The sequence below is a fragment of the Poecile atricapillus genome, chromosome 6, assembly GCF_030490865.1.
Source record: "Poecile atricapillus isolate bPoeAtr1 chromosome 6, bPoeAtr1.hap1, whole genome shotgun sequence".
NCBI classification, from domain to species: domain Eukaryota; kingdom Metazoa; phylum Chordata; class Aves; order Passeriformes; family Paridae; genus Poecile; species Poecile atricapillus.
Genome location: NC_081254.1, coordinates 14,835,157 through 14,861,838, shown reverse-complemented (window position 1 = coordinate 14,861,838; position 26,682 = coordinate 14,835,157).

The following is a 26,682-nucleotide window of genomic DNA, read 5'->3' as shown; positions in this document are numbered from 1 at the left end:
GGTGTCTTCCCAGTGTCTCTTTGGTGTTGGTGCATCTTGTGATAGGGCAGGTGGCATTTCAATACAAAATAAAACAAATGTGTGAGAAAGTGTTTATTTCATCCACTTGAGCCTGACATCTGCACAGCTGTAGCTCTTCCACACAGGTATGTCCAAAGAGCCCAGTGAGGCACAGGGCTGAGCCTCCTTGTCATGTCAGAGTTAATATCCCAATGAACTGATCCAGGCTGGAGAGAACAGCCATGTTAGAGTCCCAGAAAAGCCTGGAGAGAGAGGGAGGCACACATGTCCTTGTATCTGACAGGCTGCAGTGTCAAGCAGTGACACATTACAAGCCTATCCCCCAGGGCTGCAGCAAGCTGCTGCTAAACAGGCTGTTCCAGCAGTCCAGGAGTGTTTTCCTGGAGCCCACGTGGCTGCCACTGCGCTGCCCCACTGCACTGTCACCCCCTCCTTTTCCTCTTCAGTGTTATTAAATCACCATGAAGTTGTTGTCCCCATGCAAAACTGAGATTTTTCATTATCTTTCCACTCCAACACTGTGCAGTAAAAGCTTTCTTTTAGCTTCTGGCTACACTGAGTTTCCTTCTGTGTGGGAGCTATTTTCCAGTCTCTCTCAATTCCTTTGGGGCCAGGTTGTGTAACTTCTCCCTCGCTCATTCTTCCACTTGTAAAATCTCCCTTTGTGTGGGCCCTGCTGGCTCTCAGTTTACTGTCTCTGCTGCTCTGCCACCTTGCTATGGCTCTGTCTGGGCAGCCCTTGTGTTGGCAGGCATGATTTTCCTCAGTGAACAGTGACACATTTAATCAGAACAGCCATTGCCATTTCCAAGGACTGGAGTGCAGACATGCAAGGTAGTGTCTGTGATTGCATCCTGGTTTAGTCAATCTTACTTTCCAGCCTCGATAGCTAAACTAGACCTCTTAATATTTACATTTCTTTCCTTAAACAATGTGTACTTGTCACAACTATAAAATGACAAACACAAAGGAAAAAAAGACTTGATTTCACCCTGGAATGCATCGGTCAAGTGTGAGGCTGAGAGAATATGCTCCCTTTATACCAGTTACTAGGATTTTTTTTCTGTTTATTGAAATAATTTTTTATTTCAGTAGAGTAAATCTGAAATCTGCTTATTAGAAACTTACACAGTAATCATATCACTTGTGATAGGTTAGTGCTTGCCCTTTGCCTCTTGATTATCATTACAAATGAAATGAAAACACAAGAAGCCTTGCTTATTTGCCATGCAGACAGTGAGTCCTTGAGGCAAGCTGCAGAAATCAAGTGGACATTACAGCCACGGTGTGTTTGAGTGCTGCTGCCTACAACTGCTTTGGGTATGCAGCAACTGCTCTTTTGGGAAAATACTTCTTGTCACAGATTTCCTTCTAAACAAAAGTGTTGAAAAAGAAACCCTAGGATAGCAGGCATTAGTGTTAGAGGTAAGTACTAGAGGTAGTTAGAGGGAAAAAGGTGTTATTTATTAACTTCTCCTTGTGATTATTCAGGAAGAGAGCTTATTAGCAAGTGGTAGAGAAACAGAAAGGGAAAAGATTTGTATACTCGCCTTCATGAATTCAGCTCTGGAATCCTTTGAGGACTGTGTCCTCAGTGGATATTCTAGAAGATAAGTTTCATAAAGAGCTGTATCAGGCCAGCATCCAAAATCACCTTTAGTAAAACAATACATTTTATTTGTGACAAATTGAACAAGTTCTGAGAGAAAGCAGACTGGGGGGGCCTTTCAATTAAGAAACAGAGACTACGTCCCAGTTGTGAATCTCACACAGAATCTGTGAAGATTTTGAAAACAATATTTAAATTAAATATTCACTGAATGATCTTAAATAATAATACCTGAAAATTATGCTTCACCCAGAGACAATAGATAGAAACAGAGACATCATCTTCAATTTAGAGAAATCTGTTCTTCACATTCCTTGGAAAAGAGCATCAACTGCACTTGGCACAGCTGGGGGGAATGGTGGAAAATGTACCTGCCAATCATTCATGTAATTTCTGATATCCAAGCTGTTCCAGAGCCACTTGGCACCCCAAAGTACTTTAAATGAGCATCAGAACTGCTCTGGCTCATGATGACATGGCATTAGACTTCATTCCATCCCCCAGGGGTCTTTCTAACTTTTCTGACACACTATTTTTTCCAAGCCATCTATGCAAACCACAGACTTCCCACAACCTGGAAGACTGTCCCAGAGACCAAATCCACCCATCAACAAAATGCTGAGCAACTTGAAAATGATCAAGGCATTTGCATTCCAAAGGAAAAAAAAAAATTAAAAAAATAGCTAAAGCTTTTTGGAGTAACAAGGCCATCAGTTCCAGGAAAGACCTTTTGTAAAGCACTCAAATCCTTGAACTAAGGCAGAAAACCAGTGAAGAACAGAGGTTTGAGATCAATATATAGAAGGTAGCTTTCATGATAAGACATGAAAATCAATTATAAACAATTAAAATATGTTAAAAGCTATGAATCAAGTGAATCAGGGCTAAGCAATGTGGTTACTGGGGACAAATGATGGAAAATGAGACAGTACAAATTGACTGAAAAAAACAATAGTCTTCAAAAATTATTTTTTTAAAAAAAAATATAAGAATAATAATGTTATTTCAAAAAGGAATATGAACATTCACTATTTATTATGTTATTTGAAGTAAATCAGGAAGTAATAAAATGTTTTCTTGACAAATGACTAAGTAAACAAAGTTTTTAGAGTAGGAGAAATTTTGGGCATGATGAATTTTTCAGCAATGAGAGGGAGAGGTTTGGTCTGAGGAAGTAAAATTAAGATAAAGAACTAAGAAGATGAGAATTTTAAAGGTGTATGAGAACTTTAATCAAATAATTTAGTCTGTGGGAAATATTAGAGAATATGCAATATGGGACTTCAGCAATAATGAGGGCAAATAATGTTTTAGCAGACCTATTTAATTTATTTTCCAGGCACCTGTGTCTAGGCAAAGAGAATTAATAGTGAAGTGTTCCTCCTGCATTGGGCTGAACTCAGCTGACTGTGATTAAAGTTTCACTCTTTCTGTTAGGTTGAAAACTGTCTCTGAAACCTAATGATGTAGAGTAATATGTTCATACTAGTTACTAATGATGCTTTTATGTTAATTGAATATGTAAATAAGTATGACTGTTAGCAAAGGGTTGGTTTAAATCATTAATATGTGTTTTTTCTGCTACAACAGTACACTATTTTAAATTCTTTGCCTCTCAATGAATTATGACTTAACTAGGGGATTACATTGAAGAAGTTTCAGTTTCTTTATTCCTCTGATTTTAATGAAAACCCAAAGCACTAATGCCACTGCACTTCCCTCTGATGTTATTCTGGCACATTGCATTTTATTCATATTTTTTCTTTAGAATTAATGAAAACATGGGATTTGGTCAGTGAAAGTTATAACAGACAGGTTGATTCTTAGCCCTGTTTGCTTTTATCCTTTCAGATCCTAAAGATTAGCTGTGGGGATACATATAGTTAGCACTTACACGGTGAGAAGTACTGACTTTTAAAAGCAATAGACATTAATGCCATGTGAAGATCTTCTCTAAAGTTGGATTTTGCCATTGTTTTCATTACCAATTTAGCAGCAAGGTAAAAATCACTGACAGCAGTGAGACCCAAATTAGCAGCAGGGAAGGCTGAAAAACATTTGCAAGAGGGTAGAGGGGAATAACATTGAAAAACCAGAGTGAACCAAGGCAGCCACCATCTCAGCAGGATTGTTTCTCCCACGTCTTTAGAATGTGGAAGAATATTACAAATTCTTTGTTTTCCTTTCTTTGTATTATGTAGTTAAAAGCTTTACTTCTTACTCCTCGTAGGGATTAAAGAGTCATCAAAGAGTGTGGTGGGCTTTGTAAATGATGGATAAGATTTCTAGAAATAGCTACTTAAATTTATACACATATGGGTGAAAATGAAATAATTTCAAAATGTAAATATCTAGCTCTTATCACCCACTAAAAATCAGTTCACATATCTTTTCTGATAATCTTGTGCTCATAGATACAATATGAATTTTAACTATATTAATACGACTGATTATAAATGGGTTATAATTATCCATCTGCATTCAAAAAACTTATTAGTGGTTTTGAGAAACATCCTTTTTGTGAATACTGAGGCACTCAATCCCATTTGACACCTCTTAAAATATGAGCTGCTCCTAATGGCTGACTATGCAGTTGTAGTAATTAATATGTCCATGGCTTACACAGTTACAGCCGCTGTACCAGGAACCTCTCCAGATGAGCAGAACGTTCACGTAACACCAAAAGAAATGGATGTAAGGTTTTCAATCTGTTTCACATTTGTCATTTGAATGACTTATGATTAAGGTGTTTTACTTCGATTTTTTTTTCCTCCCTATTGAGACCCTAGAATGAATCATTATAAGAGTCTATGAGATTTTGGTTATTAAGATGCTTGAAATCAGAGTTATTACTACCATCCTTTATGTGATCATCAATTGAAAACTCCAGCACCAACACTGATAATTTTCTTACCACAGGCATATGTTCTAACAAGAACTAGGGTATCATATCATATTCTGAGACTGAAGTTCAGCAAGAAATAGAAATTAATTTCATCAGCAGTTCTCTAGTTTTGCCTGTTATAATTACCTTATTTTGACACAACGCCCCAAAGGCTAAACTGTCGCTGAACTTTTGAGTTAGATCTGTTGTCTATTTATAATATGAATGTTCTCTCTCAAATTTACTACAAATTAGCCTTCAGGGAGCTCTAGCAGATTACATTTGAGTCTATCCAAACTTGAATAATTGGCTAGACCTGTGCTGAAGTTTGTCCATCTTTGTCAAAGTACTTCAGCACATGCTTTGGGCTCCCTGCTGACAGTGAGATGTTTGTTGTGGGCTATCAGCTCCATTGGAAACTGATGTTTCTGCTGGAGTACCTTGCCAGAGGAGATATGAAGTGAAAGAGTAGAATGAAATGCTTCTGTCATTCTCTTGGGTTGAAAATTCCCTAAGTTTTGCATAAAGGAAAAGGGAGCCACAGAAGTGAATTCTTTTCTCTGGAAGACATTTCATGCTGGACTACACTACAATGTTAAATTGCATTTCTCTGCAGCTCAATTTTCTTGCTAATTTCTAGGGACAGTTTATGTTCAGTAAGTGAAAGCACAAGACCAACTTTATATTTAATACTCTTTGAAGCTGGTATTTGAAACAATAGTAACAAGAATACTTGAGACAACATAATCTGTTTTTAAATTCAAGAAAATAACTTCCAGAAGGACAAATTTTTGAGTGGGGAGTTTCTCTGAATGGTTTAATCCTTCCAGATACTTTGTTTATTTTTATTGTTTAAGACAATGTCCTTTTCTTTTCCCCTACTGGGTAAGCTCCTCTTGTGGAGGAATGTCTTATCTCTATTACAATATATTAGTACAAGAATAAGTTTGCATTAAAAATACAACTTTTGCTGACAAGTTTTTTTTATCTGAAAAGAAGAAAGCACAAATTATTGTATATGCCCTTTTAAATAGGTTAATTGTAATGAGTGACCTGCTGAAATCTTCACAGAGCAGAACAGAATTTTGTTAAACTTGGAATAAAAAAAAAAAAAGCAAACCTCAAACTTGGTCACAGATGGAGACAGAAAAATTCTCTCTTCTCTAGTCTGTGACTGAGTGTTACCACATAACAATAGCTTTCATGGATACTTTTACTAATTCAGGACAAGGAAAATGGAATTTTCGAAATGCTTCTTCCATCAACATGCTTTATTTTGGGCAGAGGAAAACATTTCAGTAGTTCAAGTTCTGTCCCTGACTCTTCTTAAGGACCTGGTGCCCATGTTATTCTGTCTCATTGTGTTGGTGTACTTCTTTCTCATTAACTTGGTTTAAAAGAAATCAGGCTACTAATTCTGCCTATTCCAGAAAGACACTTCAAGAAGTGTAATATAATGACAGCCTATCTTAGTAATACAATTCTAAAAGTGTATTACACAGTGTAAAACTGTACTGGCAGTAAATTATCTGCCCAGCCCAGCCCAGTATAGCTCACCAAAAACTTCAGGAGTGGGAACCTAAAAGAGCTGCAAACTACCAGTATTATACCCTGAGAATGAGATATATTAATATTATGTTCATTTCTTTGCTCTGAGGTAGTGTCAAGGCTTAGAAAGCCCTTATGAAACTAATGCCAGTAATTTATGTCAATGATGTTTTAAAGCCAAACTTATTACTAGTAAAATGTTATGCAGCTCCTTTTCCTTTGGTTTTTTTTTTATACATAGGAACAGATATTACGGCCCATGATGTTCTTGAAGCATTCTATATTGACTCTTCATGAAAAACTCAAAACCAGTTATGGATCAAAAAATCCAGGGTTATTTTTCTTGCCCTGGAGACTCACAACTCATTATTGTCCTAATCAGAGCATGTGTAACTCCAAAGTTGACTTAGATTCAGAGACAGCCTTTGTACAGAACCTCCTGCACCTCTGACATCTGTTCTGATTTTCCATTTGGATTCTGAGCAGCTCAGCCATCCGCTGTGTCTGGAGCTTCTCCAGAGGAAAGCTGCCAGCAGCAGTGTCCACCTCTCTGCACCTGTCCCCTGCTGCAGCCCAAAGTGGGCAGAGGCCAAGGTGGTGCCTGCTGCAGCAGAGCAGGGCATGGGCCCCAGCCCAGGCTGAGGTTTGCAGCACCCTGCACTAGCAGGAATTTGCCAGGAGGGAAATGGATCTCTGAAGGCGTCATTGCTAACAGACCCAGCTGGTGATAAATCCCTGCACAAGTTGTGGTCCAGCTTCTCTTCTGATCCATATTATGATGTTGATAACCCCTACATGTTAAAGTACGCTATCATGATTATTTTGACAGTGCTATCTACACAGCCTATTTGGAAAGCAGGGGTTAAAACAAGATAAGATAAAACCATCTTGGAAGGAAAATACACTTGCTTCAGAGAGTGTAATCAGAAACCTCTGAAACAGCAGCTAACTTAGAGCAGTTTTTAAAAATACTGAAAATAAAATCTGGGTACTGCTGTCAGTTGGACCAGTGACCTAAGACTTTGCAAAACATGACTCAGTTTTCCCTGTACTATGTACAATTTTCCTTGTACTATGATCTTTCCTGAATTGTTCACTTGCATGATGCTAGTGTTCAATAGCCCAGCCCATGAGCATATCTCTGTCCTGCTGGCTACTGTACAAACACAATGTAGGGAGAAAATAGGGGTTTGGAGTGACCACTAACATCAGCATTTAAAATATACAGAATATGGTTAATGTTCTAGAACTGTTTTAGTAAGGGAATCTGTGCAAATTCTTTAAGAATTGAGTAATAGGTAAATTTGCAACAACAATTTGATGTTAATTCTTTAGCTCTAGAGTTCCTAATCCCTTTTTTGCCTTGTGCCCTTTAAATTCCCTTTGCAGCAGCTCATCTCTCATTTTAAAATTCTCCCTTAGGAGCTAATGTTAAATATGTTCATAAAAGGTTCTACATAATGCCGTTAATGATTACTTTTATATCATGCTTTTTATTCACTTGTCAAATGCCTGAAATCTTAGCCTGGATAAGAATATAAACCATGCAAAGTGTTGGATGTGTTTTCTCACTTCTTTTTTGCTATAAAAAACTGTTGAGCTCTCAGAAATGAGTGCTGGTGCCATTGTGTATTCAAAATGCACATAACTTCTCTAGGTCCTAAGATTTCTTCATGCAGATGCACTTTTTCTTTGTAAGTAAAAAGGTACACTATTGCAGCTGAAGGAAAACAGAGTAAAAAAATATGAAGCAACTAGAGGACTTATAGGCCTGAGTCTCTATGATCTTTATGAAAATGAGAGAGAATATAAAGTAGATATGAGGGGTTCTAATCCGAATCTAATATAATTTACCTTGCTTTAAAGGATTCATCAAAGCCTACAGCAACAGTGGGCTGTTTCTACTGTGTTTGTTTAGAAACTTGTTAGAGAGCAAAACAGGATGATTTGTGAGGTTTTGAGGGTTAGGAAAGAGAAATTCTAAATTTTGCTCTAAGACCTTCAGTGTAAGGTAATTCAAATTAATTTATGTAGTAAAAAACAATTTCTGTTTTTAATTAATGCCACAGTTCAGACTCTTGTCAGAAATCTTTTGGAGCAGGCAAAAACATTTTTTATAGATGTACTTAATATTCCTTTTTTTTCAAGTTACTTCCTTATATTAAGTATGTTAATCTCTTTTTCCATGTCTTCTCTTTTTAAACAATATATGGCAGAATAGTCTAGAAAATGAGTATTACTACTAGCCTACAGTAGCCTCTAGTGGCCTGAGGCAACTGGTTGTATGCAAAATACAAATGCTGCTGGCACCCATGGCTTTGCTTTTTTATCTGCACATGGGTTAAATGTATATCTCAAGTTTTTGTGATAGTGCTTGGTGTGGAACCAGTGTAATGCAAGAGAAAAGAAAGCTTCAGTGCATTTTCTGCAGAGCAGAAAAGCAAGTATGAATTTGAGTTCCTGTTGATCATGCTGTATCAGCTACAAGGCCAGCTGTGAAGATGCAGTCAGCACATGGGAATGGATGTGAATTCTGTGTGAGTCCATGCTTGCTCAGGGCTTTCAGGTCAACCTGCTTAGAACGAGATGGAGTCTGAAAGAGCCCTGAAACATGTTGCTGATGGAAAGAAACACAGACTCCCTTTTATTCCTTATACTGAAAGTATTTTTAAAATGAACACTTAATGTGCTAAACTACTGTTCATAACAGAAAAATTAATATTTTCTAAAATAATGAAAATCAGACTGTGAAGAAATCAATGAGCTGGTCTTAATACCAGTTTAGAACTCAGCATTGGAGTATATTTATGAGATTATTTCAAGAATACTTAAACCTTTGTCTGACATCTTTCTTGTGTAAATGTTACAGGATCATAGAGATTCATGTATATACAATACACTGTCACACTCTATAATCAAAGGATAAAAGCCTTTTCCCCTCTCTCAGCTAATAAAAAACACAAGACAAAAAAAAAAAAAAAAGAGAAAGTAAAAGGAGCTTTCATGATTGTAACCTCAAGATTCCTGATGATCTAGAACAATACCAAGAAGCCAGAAAATGCTGGTACAGTGTTCTTGGTGACCTTCTTTTGAAAGAGAGACATGTATTGAAGACCAGGGAAGAATCTTCCTTGATAAAATGATTACTTTGTTCAAAGGTGATTTGGTCTTGGATTTCTGGAAATTCCATTTTCCTTTATAGAGCTTGTGGAATTGAAAAGAAAAGCTTCTCCTCCTTATCCTTAATTCCTATGATTTACGAGTTTCACTCACTCTGTCTTATTGCATTTCCACCCAGTCTCTTCAAACAAATCAAGTGTGAAACCTGGGACTACATAACTCACTCCAATAAGGTCTAAGATACATCATTCATTCTTTTTATTAACATGATAAAGTCAAACTTTATTTTTTTTCTTTTAAGTTAAGCCTTTCTCTGTAGAGTCACAAGTAAAAATGAAAATTTCTCTAGTCCTTTACAGTACCCTCATTAAGCTTTGACTTGAACTCCAGAGAAGCTACTCTCCCTCTAGTGTGTGTACAGGATATAGAGAATAATTTCTTACTTCCTCACCTGAGTCAGGAGCCTAAAGTAAAGTGCAATGAATGTTCCCTGTATGACACAATTTTACAGGCACAGCACCTCAAGTTCCTGTATTTAGCTGACAGACTCTGAAGCCCTGACAGCAGCCAGTCACTCAGTGTCCCCAGCTAAATGAAACTATTGGCATTATTTAACCCAGCTGTCATCATTCATCTTGCCAACAACATTAAATGACCTATATTTTGGACCTAATGTATAAATCAAACTTTGCATTTTATAAAAATTCATCTTCGTAGCAGAAAGTTGTTACCCACGGGGGAAAGAAAAAAGAAAAAGTCACCTGAATACTATGGCCCTACATAAATTGTTTCATAATTTCTATGTTTCATAATTTTTGTAATGTTTTATGTTACAATTTTAAAAGAAAGATATATCTTAAGGAAAGAAGAAAAGAGAAATTATGCAAGGGTACACTTTCATTTTTGCTTTCAACTAATACAAATTCACACAGATACCAAATGGGATATCCCCACTTTCACTGCACTTGCAATATCTTTTATTCTGCCAGCATACATCTAAGAGAGCTTTGTGCACTGGAAGATCAGGTATTGATCCTGGAGGAAAAGATCCCTTTTCAATCTTGGATTAACTCTCTTCTTTTCTTTGGATCCCTGGGCAATCATAAAAACACAAATGTTTGCAAGAGAAAAGTAGGAGGTATATGCAGCTGAAGGCGAGAAGGGACCATCATGCCTTTTGACAGAAGCATGGACTCAGGTCAGTTTTAGCTGAGACTGAAACTGTTCCCTTGGATAAAAGAAGCATAAATAGGATTAATCATCTGAAGAGAATCCATTAGTGTCCATGTTTACATGAGGAAACATACCAGTTTAGCTACTAGATAATAACTGTTCTGGAAGAGTTAACTGTGCAGCCTTCCTATTCCAAAGTTAAAATCACTGTTATCTTTGAAGAGTTACTCCAGAATATTATAAATTTTTAATATAGCATCTCCATGGAAAATTATTCCAAACAATTGTGTTTACTACTTTCCTCCAAAGACAAGAAATAAAAATATTGTTTGGCTAAAAGGATATCAAAAGCGTACTCAGCATTGATTTCCTTCTTGGATGGCTTGTAAAAATCAGGCTTTACATGGTGTAGGCAGAGTATAAAGGCATTTTCTTCCTTAACACCTGATAACTCTCCTTTGCTCTTTTCTGTTCTGCTGCACTGTAGATGCTTGGTTTAATTGTTTGAGAAAGGAATCAAGTGCAGGCTGATACTCAAGAATGGCAGGAACGGGTTTAGTGATTTAGTATTACATATAAAACCATTAATGCAGCTCCACACCTCAGTAGAGCTGTAGTTCCCAATCCGTAATCCTTCTAAAAACTGGAATAGACTAACCCAAACAATAGCACACCTCACTGCTCAGATTTTCAAGTTACTCTGTTACTCGTTAGCATTATGTGAAGGAAAGGGCAGAGCAATCTGGATTGTATAAAACACACACTTCACCACTGGAGCTTTGCCCAGTCTTTCAATCAAAATCAGTTAATTTGAGTTAAAAATAATTCAGCTTATTTTCCATTTTTGTGTTCTTCTTGGACCTTCTTAGAACCAAAAATAAAACTGATGAAAATGATAGATGGATCTTGATGGCATACAGAAATCTGTAGAAACTACATTAACTTTCTTTGACTTGAGAAAATCTCGAATGTGTGGTCCCTGGATTTCCTTGGAATTGGACATAATTCAAATTTACCTGCTGGACAGAATATCTGGTTTAATTTGGAGGGAAATTGTATGTTCAGAAAAGGTAGAAAAATACAGCATTTCCATGTCCTTTGGTTTTCTAGTTGTTTTGTTGTTTTGGGTTTTTTTTCTTTTCAGGCTGCTGTTTTTAAAGAAGTAATTTAGCTTTCATTTAAAAACTTGCAAAACAAGGTTCTAACTCCTATACTTGGAAGGCATGATTGGAAAGCTTGGAAAATTAGATTATTCACAGATAAAAACTAATAGGTTTTTAAGGTAGTTCAAAAAGAAAAACTGAAGTAAAAAATAATAATTTTGAGGTCTGGCTCACATTTTTATTATTTTGAGTTGGGATTGGCAGACCTACAAAGATCCCACACAAAGAGGATGGGATTATATATATCCCAGGTGTCCTCAGCCCTGAATGTTTGATGACTTTACCTAAATATATGTCTGATATTCACAAGTAGTGACAGGATGATCCTGTTGTAAAAGCACAACTATATCCCATAGTGCTGGGAAACTGGAACACTGGATTTTACTCTGCATTCCTTTAGTTAAAAATGAACCCAGGCATTTCCTCAGTGTATAGAAAATATGGTCTGCAGGTGAAGGCAAATATCTCCCAGGAAAATGTGGTCCTTTATCTTTGCACATCTCAGTTCCATATATATAAAAGAGATACAATTTTTCTTAGTTCTGGATTGGTACTGACTGCTGTGTGGATATTTTATACCAAATATGACAGTGAGCCTTTAACCAGGACTGCGAATTTATTTCACAAAAACTAAGTATCATGGAACTCTTCTGTGACTAATTAATGTGTAGAATTTTTGTAAGAAGGGGTCATGATAGTGACCAAATTGTGTAGCTCAAGTTGACTTGTATAACTCATGCCACAGAACCTTAACTTTAGTTACTGTTTTTATAAGGCCCATAACTTCAGATTTTGTCATCTTTGTTTTGTAATTGTGGAAGTTGAGGGTTCTGAGAAATGACAGCTAATCAGCACTGGAATGAAGAAATCCATATATAGTGTGTGAAAAGTTCATAAAAGATTAGTAGGTGTTTTAATAAAGAATTATAGGTTGTTTATAGGAGGGTCAAATGTGACTCATAACCATCTTCATCACTTTCTAGTGATGTACATGCAACATCTGCAACCATGTATAACCACCACAAAAGCTACAAGAGCTTACAATATGTGTTAAAGGATCTGTTAATCACATATTAACCCTCTATAAATGTTTTCAAATGGATTTTTAACATGAAGTGTGACCAGCTTGTGCTTCAAGTTCTGATTTTAAGTTCTGGCCTGTGGCCTGTCTTCTGTTGATGGTGTATATTTAAGACCAATGTTACCCTAGATACTGAGCTGTGACTCCTTGTGATGTTGTGTCTTAATGTCATTATTTATGTACTTTCTGTCTTCCCCACTTCCAGCTGGATGGGGAATAATGCTTCAACAAATAATGGACAAAATTCACAGCAGGAGATTTCGTGTTTTTTTACAGGCCCTTGGTTATATCTGTAAAATATCAAAACAGTAGTTTACTGGCAGTTCATTCTAAACAACTGAAACACACTAAAATGAACAGTTCAACATCATATTGCCCACTTTTACTTTTGTTGCTGACAACTCAGTGTATATAAATACATGCTGGTCAGATATTTTGTGCTAAATGCCTGCTAGCTCTTCATTTCTGCATTTAGGATTTCTGCCTCCCTCACTGGCATGTTTGCACAGCACTCGTGGCAGTCCAGAGCTCAACACCAGCCAAGTGCTTCAGTGTGAAAAGTCTGTATGTGAACAGTGGGAGCGGAGAGAAATCCCTGGACCAGCACATTTTGTGCCAAATTCACCCTGGGAGGAGAAGCTTGTGAATGAATGATGAGCTCAAATACAGGGTTAAGCAACTGTGCTGCAACTCCTTAAAAGACTTTTGAATCTCAAGAAGTTTGTCTCAGATTGAAACGAACACGCAGGAATATTCAAGCTCTAAGGAATGCAGAGCTGGCTCAGGACTCTGCACTGGTGCTGTTGGTGTTTTACTGGTGGTCAGCTGTAATTCAGGATAAATTATGGGTTGTTGGACCACTCAGTGATTAATCTCAGGCAGAGCAGTTTCAAACCAACTGATCCTGCAAGCAGGGCTTTGTGGGACCTGTGCTGTAATTAACAAAAACCTCTGTAATCATAGGGAGGGCTGTGTGTTAGGAGTACAACTTCAGGGTTATCTGAGGGAGGCATTCTTTGAGGGACCTGCATTTCCTCAGTGCTCTTGGTCTGCACTGACTTTGCTGAGCTGCAATGGTTTAGGTGTCAGCCCTGGACTCTGGTCTCCTTTGCCCCTGCAGCCAGCACTGAAAATTAGATATTAGTGGTTTTCTCAGTGTGATACTTCTTTTATCCCACTGCTTGTGCTTTTCCTGCATTATCTGAGGAAAGACTGAGGATGCTATTTCAATTATTTTTAATTCTCTCAATCACAATATATTTCAGTGGAAGCTGGAGCACTAAAAATTCAGTCATTTGAAAATCTCTAGTTTAGTAAGGCTTATCATGACTGAATCAACTTCTGTATGTTTACATATGTGAAATGAGTTGATATGTTGATAAAATTATTGCTATACAGATATCAACGTCATAAAATTGTGATGATGACTGACAGCAGCTAATGTGTTTCTGATTGTCAGCTGTTAAAATAAAGTGGTTGAGTGGAAAAATTTTTATACCTTGCATTTTCTTTTTAGTTCAGATTTGCAGTATGCAAGAGTAGAGAAGATTACAAGAATATTTGTTCTATACACAGGAGTTTTTCACCAAAACATTCAGGTGTAGATAGATAGGTGATGTTAGACAGACTGTTTGACCCTAAATTTCTTTTACCAGCAGGAAAAGGAGGTCAATGTATTAAGGTCTGGTTTTCCCCCCTGTTGCCTTTAGTAACGCTGTGGTGAAACCTACCAGATGTGTTATCATTGATATTTTTATTATACTGCTGTCATGAGTTATTTCTATATTCTGCTTCTACTACACAAATGTCAAAGTCAGTTTTGACTGACTTGTGCATCAATACAGTTACAGCTTACAGTTTCACTGTTGTTATATTACTAACATACCCTCATGCCACTTAAGCTTAAAATTATTAATGGTACTGGTACAGTTTATTTCCCCTGATTCTTACATCTGGTGCAAATTTGAAAAGATCATGTGAATTTTAGAACATTCTGTCAATTTAGAGCTAAAATTTCTTCCATGTAGAATTATAACTAACTAGACATGGTTGTAAACCAGAGAATTATTTCATTGCTGTGCACAACACCTAACTCAGCTACTTGAAAACAGTGAATGCCCACTATTACAAAAATGTGCCTGCTTTTCTGACATGCTGAGCACCTTCCCCTTTCATCACCTTTTAGAAAATGAGTAGAGGCAAGATTCACTGAACATGGGTGGGACTTGAATGACAAGATGGTCTGTGCAGTCTCTCTGCACAAGTGTGAGTTTTGACCAAAGTGCTGAGAATTTCCTCAAATTGCTTTGCAGTTAGGATAGACAGCTGTTTGGAGTCTGCTCAAGGAGAATGAAAATTGTATGCACAGGTATCAAAGTGAGATAATTTTACTTCTAAAATGATAGTCACAGCTTACATATTTGAGGTAACAGATGCAGTTCTGCCCTGTAGCAAAGCCTTATTCTGTGTATCACAAGATTTTTATATTAAGAATATGTCCTTTAAAATTAGAAACGCTTTCTGCAAGAATTTTAGTAGTAAAGAATAAATGTCATTATTAATAGGAATGTTTATCATACAATTTTATGTCGATTAAGTTTCACTAATCAAATCCACAGGACTTGAACCTGCATACCACACCCCTCTAAGCAGAGAGCATTAGCATATTTGAAGAACCAAAAATCATGCTGTGTGTTTGCACTGTGTTTGCTCAGGAATGTAATGGAAACTAGGTGAAAGAGCAAAGAAAGAGACTGTTTCAAAGGATGCTGGCTTTAAAATTCATATGGAACCTCTGAGAAAGGAAAGGTGCTGTTCTCAATATCATGGCAAAACCACATTTGGATGAATTGTGTTCTACTTGTTTAAATTTCTCTTGAAATGGATCTCAGGAGGGAATGTATGCTTGGAGATACCACTTTCATAAAAACACAACAAATGCTAGGAAATGTCCAAAATTTTCAGAAAATAAGTAACTTTCAGTCTGAATAATCTTTGCTGAGATATGAGTGGTGTCTCTCAGGGTTCTATACTAGGTCCAGTGTTATTTAATGCCTTCATTAATGACACAGAGGCATCAAGTGCACCCTCAGCAAATTTTCAGATGATACCAAGCTGAGTGGTGCTTTGGCCACACCTGAAACACAGAATATCATCCACAGGGACCTGGACAGGCTCAAGCATTGGGCCTTGGGAAACACAAGCGGTTTAACAAGACCAAGTGCAGGGTCAGGGCAACTCCCAGTATCAATCCAGGGGATGAACAGATCCAGAGCAGCCCTGCTGAGGAGGATTTGGGGATTCTGGTGGAAGAGAGGCTGGACACGAGCCAGCAATGTGCACTCACAGCCCAGAAAGCCAAATGTGTCCTGGGCTGCATCCAAAGCCCCGTGGGCAGCAGGACAAGGGAGGGAGCTCTGCCCCTCTGCTCCACTCGGGTGAGACACACCTGAAGCACTGCATCCAGCTCCGGGGTCCCAGCACAGGAAGGACATGGACCTGGTGCAGTGAGTCCAGAGGAGACCCCAAGATGATTTGAAGGATGGAGCACCTCTACTATGATAAAAAAGTGAGAGAATTTGGATTGTTCAGTCTGGAGAAGAGAAGGCTTCAAGATGACCTAACTGTGGCCTTCCAGTACCCAAAAGGAGCCTACAAGAAACTTTGAGAGAGACTATTTACCAGAGCATGTAATGACAAGACAAGGGGGCATGGTTTTAAACTGAGAGTAGTTCTAAATTAGATTAGATTAGATTAGATTAGATTAGATTAGATTAGATTAGATTAGATAAGAAGAAGAAACTGTTCTGTGTGAGGGTGGTGAGGCACTGGACTAGATTGTCTAGAGAAAGCTGTAGCTGCCTTATTCCTGGAAATATCCAAGGCCAGGTTGGATGGGGCTCTGAGCAACCTCATCCAGTAGAAGGCTCTGTGCTCATGGCAGGGACATTGGAACTGCATGATTTTTAAGGTCCCTTCAATCCAAGCCATTTTATGATTTCATGACTGATTCTGTGACATCTGTTCATTTCAAAGGCAAACCCAGCATAGGATGAATTGACATTGCAACAAAAATTATTGTGATCTGAGACACACAAGGCAGTGTCCTGTTTTCAAATAGCCAGTGGTTGCACTACTGATTTCACTACCAGCTGTAGGATTTCAGCACAGTGCCTGCCCTGGTAGTATGGACATGATTTTACATCTCTGAAGCAACATAAACAGGTGTTATTTTCCTTCACTAGTCCTTCTTGACTCAAAATCAAGTGAAATCTCCTGTCTCACCCAGAGAATTTCATTCTCTCACCCCATTTTATTTCATGACTAGAGCTTGAAAGTCAATAGAAAGACCTTAAGCAGACTACAGACAGATCCAAGTTTTCTGAATACAGAATTATTTCCAAACTGAAAAGAAAACCCAAACAACAAAATATGCTTCTTAAAGGGAGGAAACAAAATAGGAAAATGTATTAATTTTCATTAAGTTTTAGACCACTAAGTCTTCCATCAAACACTTTGTGACTTTATGACAGATGCTTTTTGGACTCAGATAAACATATTGGTTGCTGCTGCTACTGCTAGAGAAAATTTTAAATACTGGGAATTGATTTTAAATCTAAGAACAGAAAAAAGTCCACATATCGCCTCTATTGCATTTTTTTTAAAACTTAGCTTGTTGTTCTGCAAATATTTTAGTGCTATAATTGAGCAGACCACGAAAGATTTTGGGTGAGGCAAACTAAAGCTAAGCAGCAGGCCACAGAAAGCACTTGTAGCAGGTGTGATTGCAGTCCGTGTGCAATCTCAACAGCTTTGGTTCTCTGATAGCAACGCAGGGTGACAGAAGCCAACAGGGAACATGTCCTTTCTAAGATTTCCACCTGCTAGACAGGTCACGACAGACTAATCAAAACCAGGGTAATTAGACTATACTATTAGACAATACTTACTCTCCTTTCTACCTCCTTTGCTAACCTAAATTCAGTTTATTTTTGTCAACTGATAACATGCTATCAAAATCTATGCTGATCTGCACGTTTCCAATAAAATTATTTAAAAACCTAGGGATTGCTATCACCAGGAGAGCCTTGCTTCCTTGCTTTTGCATTCTTCCTTTTTACCCTGTTACATCCCACCTCATAGCAAAGGTCTGACTGAACACAGTAACTGAAAAGATGAATGCTGTGGGATTTATTCTCCAGCTTGTGGCCCTTCATTCTTCCTGAAAGAGGCAGGTTTTGGCCAGGAGCATTGCTGATTGCCAGTCCCATTGCAGGTGGACAGCAGGCAGTAAAAATGACCAGCATTAGGATGTAGGAGCAGGAGAAAGACAGAACCAGTCTAAGCTTGTTAACCCGAAGGCCTATTCAGTTTAGCATCTGATCCAAAACCTACCTGCATCACAGAACTCTCACTGTGGGATTTGAGACAGGTTCAGGACAATAAGTACAACTGAGGCCCAGCAGTTATTGGAAGAGGATTATTTCAGGATCTAATTTAATTTTCCAGCTCTTTTTTGTTAAGTAGCTAAAAATGGAAGTTGCTCAACTGAACTGAATTTGCCCATTGAAAATTCCCTGCTTGGCTTTTCAATGGCAAGCAGAAATTTTCTGTAGGTGGCAGGAAAGCAAATAGATTTATTTGTTTACGATCTTCACTTGTCTTGCAAACAGTAGCTACAACAAATTTGTCAATCCAGGATATAATAAAACCTGGTAATTTTTTAAGCAAAAGCCTGTTCTTTTTTTTCCCTGCAGTTAAAGTCTGGCATGCAGTGCTCATTGCTTAACAAAGGAAAATATCCAGCTCCTCTTTTTGCTTTTGTGTGGTCTGTCACATCCTTATACGAAGAAAAGTGAATTGCAACTTGCTGCTCAGCCACAACATGGCCATAATGCACCCCTTGGGAGGGATTATATATATTCAAACCAGAGAGAGTCTCCTGCATTGCTTTTTCCCCTCCCATGTGACAACTCTACTTTCTAAATACGAGACACTGTTCGAAGCAGGCTGGCTGTGGAGGCTGCTTTGATGTCCTGCCATCACACTGAGCTGTGGAAAGCCTTCTTGTTGTCTTATGTAGGGAGCAGTTGAGGATATCAAAGGGAAGATGGGATGTTAAATTTTTATTGATGAATGTTTAATAGTCTGGGTTGTAAGCTGTCATGAGTAATGCAGTAAAAGGATTCATTCTGAATCTTGCTGTTTGCCATACAGTGCCTGAAAGTGATTAGTCTTTAAAGAGTACAAATCTTTATTTTTTTTTTCTCCAGCAATTTATTTTCTGCAGCAGATTAAAAGAAATCTATCATGATACTTAGGAGAGAGTCAAGTGGGCACATTAGGTTAATTCACCAGCCTCTCAGCTTGAGACCTGATTTTGAATCAGGTTTACAGGAAAAAAAAGCAATGAATTTAACACTGTTTTCTGAAAGCCCACTAATGTGACAAGTCTGGCCACATCTCACTGGGCTTATTAGGGCCATGCATCTCATGAGGTGCAACTTTATGCCTCCTAAAACATGAAATATGTTAATTGAGCATTGTGCAGATATACTAGGCACAGGCTCCAAGGATACAGCAGAAGAAAACTGAGTGATCTTCTCCCTTTAACATTCCTCCCACAAAAAAACCCAAACCAACAAATGATGCTATTTTCCTACCTCCTGGAACACCACAGTTTTAAGATAGATATAAAGGAAAATATTTTAAGACCTCTCTTGTTCTGCACTTCCCATTGAAAAAAATGCGCAAAATATAACAATTTAAACATGCGGTTTAAAAATAAATTAATTTTGTAGAATTCTGTGGAACAGGGTGAGATTCATATTGTTAAAGGTTAGTACTGCAACTCAATGATTCTGGAGACACAGAGCAAGCCAGGCATGTTCCTGAAGGAGCAGGGGGTTCATGAGGTCTGAGGGAAAGGGGGAAGGGGAGGGGAGATGACTGCAGGAGGTTTCATGGCTGAAATGGGCGTCATTACCCCACCAGGCAATGATGAACTCAGAGTGTGGGCCTGGTGAGTCTGAGTGATGACACAGCTTCAGGAAACAAAAGGTTTCCTTTTCTTACACTAAATCTGTTTCAGGAACAAGGTTTGGTTAAACGTGAGCTCCAACCTGATACGGTTTAAGACACATTAATTTACAAAGTTTCACTGAAGTACAAAAGCAGCTGGGAGAAAGATGCCAGATACAACTGCCTTAGGTGCAGGCCCACGTTTTGTTGAACTCTATGAACATATGGAAAAGCCACCGTCATCCTTTAAGTCCTGCCCTATTCTTTAGAGAGTGGTATTTTAGATGAGCAAAAAAGATGAATATCCTTTATTATTCCTAATAAGCTCTTGATCACAGCTAATTTAGTGACTTTTGACAGCATGAGAAGCATTTGCATACTGTGAATCCATATTTATCCACTAAGAAATGGATCAAGGTACTCCATTCATGCCCTCTTAGATTTCTGAGCAACTACCTGATATATAATGATTTTTGTTTTCTACTATCTAAGCTGGTGATGAAAAGGTTCTTCAGACTGAGGTCATATTAGTAGAGGTTAACCTCGTAACTATTGTCAGTGTCAATGGCTTTTTAAAAGATCCTTTTTTTCCCTCAGTCATCCTATAAAAGAATATGAAAAAAATTTCTAAAATATTTTTGTTTTACGAGATGCCCCAGAATAGCTCTGACTTAAACAAAAAAATTCTAATGGCTATGCAAACCTGTGGACAGGAGCTGGTGAGGAAGGACAATTCTGCATGTCTGTCATTTGTGAGGGGTATGGGGGTAAACTTAGCACAGGGTTATGTGTTTGCCTGTGTCTTACACACCCACAATCTCTGGCTCACACATCTGTGCAAAAGCATATGTCTGAAAATCTGCACTGTCTCTTTGTTGTCCATGTACTGATTAAAGGCAGATGGAGTTTCCCTCTCTTGGAATAAATAGTTCTGGTTTCTGCTTTTTTTTTTTTTTTTTTTCAATTTTTAAGACAGATCTTGTTTGCATAAAGAAATCTTCAGCACAGCATGATTTAGCAGTCTACTTTTCAAAAAACAGTGAGCTTTACATAGGCACCTTGAAAGGCAGACTTGAAGGGTGATAAATACTTAGGTGGACCCAAAGATTAACTGAATCCTGTTCTCAGACTCAATTACAGAAGGCTGTAGTGGGAAGAGATGACAGGATTTTCCAAAAATATTGTTTGGGATTAGAAGACCCTTGGGGATTTTCCCTTGGATGACAGGCTGTTAAAGACTACTTAGAAAGTGTAAAATTTTCATTACTTTCTGAAATACATGCTTCACTACATTTCTGATTTTTTTCATTCTCTGCAGATTCGTGACAGTGTCTCACAGTTCAGTGGTGAATCAAGGGGAAACAAAGAGCTAATTAAATTATCATGAATAATTGTCTGTAAATTATATATGTTGTTTCAGTTCTTTGGGGTAGGCATGCAGTCTTATCTCAATATGTTTATCTAAAGTCAATCAACGTGAACAATGGGAATATTTATTCCTAATTTTTAAAAATAATGTTTTCATGACAATGCTTTTCAACTCCCTTTCTCAATAATGGGGGCAAGCACTGCCAAGTGGCTCTCTGATTTTTGAGAAGACAACTGGAAATTGGAAAAAGGCCTGCAGAACATTATCTCATTGGGATCTTTCTCAGGCAGTGCAAGCTTCAAACAGAATACTTCTTGATAGAATAATCAAGATTTTTCCAATGCATATCAGATAAAAATGCTAAAAAATTTTGTTTCAAAAATTATTTCAACAAATGCTCTGGGGAAAAAAAAAAAAAAGTCTTATTTCACACAAAAATCTATCAATTCTTCCAAAAAGAATTGATTTTTCTAGCTTGGTTACCTTATTTTGCTATTCTCATCTCTGGGTTGGATTCTCTGGCTGAAATGTATCAGCTGTGAATGCTCAAGTCTGCCTGAGACTGACAATGGTGCTGCAGGCCAGGGGCTGAGCCAGAGTGGAACCTGTCAGTGTTGTGACTGCTGCTGGCACAGAGGCAAGGCTTTTCTTCCACAATGCCTCCTTTCTGTGATTCTTGTATTTGCTTTGATTTAGTGCTTGTCTTTTAATTTTCTGGTGTACAGGACTTTAAAAAATGCTCAAAACTTTTTAGCTGCATTCCACATTATTGGGAAATAACATCCACTGCATTTTTTGAAAAAGAACTAGGCTGTTGGGTTATCACTGCCATGCAGGCTTTGTCTAAAACAATGCTGATATATGTTAATCAGTGTATTCCAGTATATTCACACCACCTAATGTGGAGCAGTCAGTGAATATTTTCTTATATATTCAGTTGCCTTAGGCCTTTCAAACATTTTTAGAACATATTTGCTAATTCATGTCAATCCCATTCCTTTTCTTAGTCTTTAAGTAATGCTCTTCATGGTCATGAAATGAAAGTGAGTAGGTACTGGAGTCATCTCAGAGTCTGGTCCCAGATGTTTTTATATGCTGCAGATTGGCTACAACTGTCCTCACAGTTTATATTGAATTTATTACACTTCACAAAATCTATTTTAAAAATACAAACATACCTTATTTCTCAAGAACTTTTCAGTGACACATTAGAAAGTAAATGGTTGCATCTAGGTCTCTTAGTTACTATTTGCTGCTTAGTCCTTTTTTTTGTGATAACCATATATTAAACATTATTCAAGATCATATAAAGTGAGCCTTAGCTAATCCTGATAGACAAAAAGGGTGCCCTTGCAAGCACATCACAGAATGATCAGTTACCTCTGTCACTCCTCTTGTTTTAATGATGGTGTTTTTCTCACTCGTGAGAACTCTGTGTGTTGATGGTGTCAACAATAAAGTCTTCATAAAAGAGTTGCTGTGGCTTCAAAGTGCAACTCCTTGGCCCCTGCCTTGCAGGAAAATTGTTCTCTTCCTTTCTTCATTTTAACTCTGACCTTGAGTTTAAATTTTGGTTACAAGAGTCCACAGAAAAGCATTGCCCCTTAATGCCTGATTGGCAGTGCCTTATTAGTGAGTGAGTGTTCTCGATGTCTGCAGCCCTCCATGGGAGTTACTGAAAATACTCAGCCACTTAGGAACTAAACAGGCACAAGTCAGGCCCCAGATCTCCTTCCAGCTCTGTCATGAGATAACATTTCTCTCATTCCAGAGAGATCCCTTCCCATTTCACAGAGCTAGAGTTATGGCACAACAGCAGAGAAGTGTTTTTCTGGGCACGAGTGGAAGAGAGTGTAATTTTGCTGTTCCCTGATTTTTGTATATTCATTTGCAGACACCAAGGCTCCTCTTCAGGGTGGTCATTTAAATCTCTGTTCATCCTTAAGGAGATATGTAAACTTAGTGAGAAAAACTCAAAGATTTCTGCTGAACTGGACTAAGTTGTTTATATCACAGCCCTTGTTGTCCAAACTAACTCTCACACCTAGGGGCACTACTCCTGTACAGAAATTAGCCACAAAAGTAAATATTGTTTAGGATTAGCAGCTACATAAATAGATCTCTCAGTGGGATGGTGCACCCACTGGAAAAAAAGAAAAAGTAGAAAAAACATGTCCCAGAAGATAATAATTAGAGGGAAAAGAGTATTTTTCTAATCATTTGCCTGGCTTGCTAATGAAAGGCTATAGTTAAAGGCGGCAGTAAGCCATGAGCATCACTGAGAACTTTTTTTCCTATGTGTGTTGCACACATCAACAGGACAGCTTAGATATAATAGACATAATAGGTGACAGTGTGATCTGGACCTACTATCTACCCACAATCATTTAATGCATATATAAAAGTAAAACTTAAGGAAAAGAAATGCCTGTGTTTTGATGTTAAGGAATTCTGCTGACACTACAGATTTTGAAAGCACAGTGTGCTCAATGAAAGTACTTGAACCTTGAAATAGAAATTCAGACCTCTTAATTAATCTCTCTGTTATTCTATAAAGTGCAAAGAAAACTAATACAGAGAATTTTCCTGTTAATTACAAATGGAATTTGTGTGTGAGTGTGTGACGGGGAGGAGACTGTTGGACCAGGGCAACACAGTATTACACTTCCTACATAATTATGTAGGAGGGGTAGGTTTATTAGGCTGCAGTAAGCCATTATTTATGCAGATGGAATCTTTATTAGCAAACTACCTTTTAACATTGCTCTTGTTCAAGTTGCAGCTCAATATTTCATCTAAATCTGCTCTTTCATGAATGTATACACAGGCTTGAGTTATCTTCCTTAAGGAGAAATTGACCATACAAAAAAGTGGTGTGCATTTTCTTTAATCTTTGCTGCTATGGATTTAGTTGTTCTGGGTCATTTTTCAATTTCTCCAAACATTAAAATTGCTTCCTTTTAAGGTGCTACTGTTAAGGCTGGGAAACACATTTAAGAGCATCTCCTTTGTTTTGTTGGTCAACCTAAGAAGGCGTTGTGCACTTTCTCTATTTTCATGTTGCCTACTCAGCCTTGAAGCATAAAAAGAGGATTTTCCTACTGGCCTCAAACAACCTCTCATCTCCAAGGTAAAAATGAAGGTCAGTGAAAGAGGTCTGCTGGCTATCTCAAGTTTCTGGGTCATCATCTAGTGCTAGTGGTTGGGGTTCTCCGCCAGTGGTATGCACCACTGAGATGCACATTGCAAATTCACACTTCAAACTATTAGGATGACTACTGACTATCACGGTGACTAAAATGAATCACATGGTTAGACAAACCTTTAAACTGTTCAGAGGCTGTTCTTTAAGCTCCCTGAGCAAGGCCCTTCTGGTATTTGCCTTACCTCACTGATCTGCCCAATACATGCTCTGTGCCATCTAAAAGTCCCTGCCCGCTTCTAGCCTTCACTTTCTGCCCTGTTTTAGCCTCCTGAAAAGGGCACTCAAGCAGATGTTTTTCAGGAACATATGGGTGCCCTGTGCTACTGTCACAATCTATTCTCTCCCTGAATGATAACTTCCATGACCCTGCTGCAGTCAACCCAGACCTTGGCAGTGTCTGAAAAGATGTGATTAACTGAAAGGATGTGACAATATAGTAATCAATTACCATGACAAAGGCTTCATCAAGTGAAAATATTTTGCCCTGTGCCAAGAGTCTGGATAATGGATGATCCTGCAGTTTGGACCCAAATAGAGAGGTCTCTTACCCTACCCGCATTCCTGTAACAAAGACTTGGTTCAATGCATAATCCCACTTTTAATCTTTCTCTTTTTGTGAAAAGAATAACCCAGAAAATTCTCTGACATCCTGCATTACTCCTTATTTGTCACTAAGGTTTATCCAAGAAGATGGAGGGAGCTTTCCACTAGGGAAATATCACTCAGAGAAGGTACACCAAAAGAGTATCAAGACTTCCAGCTTAGAGCAGCCAGCTGTCACTCAGGCTCAAGAAAGGTTGGCATTTTCTGAGATGATCTATTTCCACCACTGGAGTCATGGTCATTAAGTGGAGCAGAGAGTCACTGATGAAGGGGCCCATTGGCCAAGGACATAGCACTAACCAGCGACTCTTACTGGAGTGAGCTTCGTGATCAGCCTCAGCATGACAGATGTACAACAGGGACTGCCGAAACCAGGCATGGACCAGGCCATCAAAAACTTGCTTTGGGCTGGTGGCCATTCTTTGGCTGGATCAGGCCCACAGCCACATCTATAAGCCAGATTTTTCTTCCCTGCAAGTATTAGGAGGAAAATACAGGATCCCTTCCTTCTTGTTTTGGGGTCATGTATAAACTCTATAGCAACTTCCCTGACAAGTATCTACAGGGGTTGCTCATGCCTGAGGCAAGAATGTGTCCAAATCTAAGTAGGAGTGACTGGTCACAGCCTTATTTTCAATTTTACTCTGTTTATAACTCTGATACAAAACTTCTTTTCATCTAAGACTCTAAACCAAGTTAACTTGTGAATGAAAGTGCTGCTTGAGAAAAGCCTTTCAAAATACCTTAGGAGTAATGCACAATTACTGCATTTACATGGTATTGAAGAGAAGTACCTACACCACCTCCCACCTCCAAACTGTCTCCTATGCCTTGGACAGGGAGCTGACAGTGATCTAGGTGCTGCTGAGAGGATCAGGTGTGTGGGAAGGATACATGCTCTGCCTGTGCCATAGAGCCATTGAGAAGACACGGTGTGCTTTGGAGAGCCAGGACTTTTTGTGAGGCCAGGTGTGAGGGTTATGCACAATGCCCTGTGGGACAAAAACTGATAGATTCAGGCAACCTTCACCAGGGACACCTTGGGATAATGGTTCATCCAAGCCCTGGAGCATTGTTCAAAAGCCCTGGGTTACATTTCCTGAGTTTCCATTCAGGAGACACAGAGGAACACTGAAGAGCAATGCACAGACTAGGTGTGGTTAGGGCAATTGTCTTTGAGGATACCCTCACAAGCACTTTAAGGGAGTGGCAGGGGCACAGCCAGAGCCCCCAGGCTCCCAGCTCACTTAAAGGGCAGTGTCAGAACTCCCAAGTGACCAGCTAAAGGTCACAGAGCTGTAAGGGCTGTGTAACTGTTTCATGAGAACACATCCTGGGCAAGCCAGCCCCTTTTTACCATCCAGAAATTTGTGCCTGTCCCTCTTCCCCATCCTCTCAGCAGTGCTTTATTCCAAATGACATTGCACAGTTTTGCATTGCATCAGATTTCTTGTCTTATCAGAATGTCTTGCAGTCACAAATTCTATGATCTGTGTCTATTCCTCAGGATAACAATATAAAACAATCAAGGAGGGAAAAGATGGGTAAATGTAATGTGCCTTGTGAATGAAGTATAGGCAGAATGGGATGTGTGAATATTGCTTTTCTTCTGCCCCACAGGGGAGAAACTGGATTAATTCATCATTTTGGTTAAGCAGAGGAAGAGGGCACCATTAAATAAAGCTTAGAGGAAAGAGAATTAAAATGATAGGACACAATCATTTTAATCACTTGGTCTCAGCTTCATAAAAAGAGGTGAAATTTCTTTTCATTGGTCTTCAGAGTGCCTGGATTTCATGCATGATTCTTCAACTTGTCTGTTGTACATAATTAAAAAATGTGATTTTTTTTAATATGCCCTATATAACTCAGTGAATGCTGTATTA